The 362-nt window shown below is 49.2% G+C and overlaps 1 protein-coding gene across 1 annotated transcript in view; it reads left to right on the top strand.

Annotated features, from left to right (window-relative positions):
* The window catches only part of LOC116693953 (ovochymase-2), a 34,012-nt gene that overhangs the window by 26,679 nt on the left and 6,971 nt on the right, over positions 1 to 362 (top strand). The window lies entirely within an intron of this gene.

The following is a 362-nucleotide window of genomic DNA, read 5'->3' as shown; positions in this document are numbered from 1 at the left end:
ACTAGGCGACAGAGGCAAGGAAAAACGTCCTTGCCCTACTTGTTGACCTCAAGCACTTTGAGGAACTCCTGAATTCCACTAATACTATGTTAGAGGCAAAACTGGAGGATGATAGGGGATTGTTGTCAATTTCACTGGCGAAAGTCGCTGAGGTACTCTACAGAGGCAATTGATGAGATCCGTTCAGAAATGTTGAAAGGGTGGGTGCGGAGGGGCTGTCTAGGATGGCACGCCTCTTCAACATTGCGTGGAAGTTTGGGACAGTACCTAAGGAGTGGCAGTACCTGGTGATTCCCCTGTTCAAAAAGGGGGACCAGAGGGTTTGTGCCAATTACAGAGGTATCACACTTCTCAGCCTCCCT

This window comes from Etheostoma spectabile, chromosome 8 (assembly GCF_008692095.1).
Source record: "Etheostoma spectabile isolate EspeVRDwgs_2016 chromosome 8, UIUC_Espe_1.0, whole genome shotgun sequence".
Classification (NCBI taxonomy): Eukaryota; Metazoa; Chordata; class Actinopteri; order Perciformes; family Percidae; genus Etheostoma; species Etheostoma spectabile.
The sequence above is the reverse complement of the archived record's forward strand: the minus strand, read 5'-3'. Positions and strand labels throughout refer to the sequence as shown.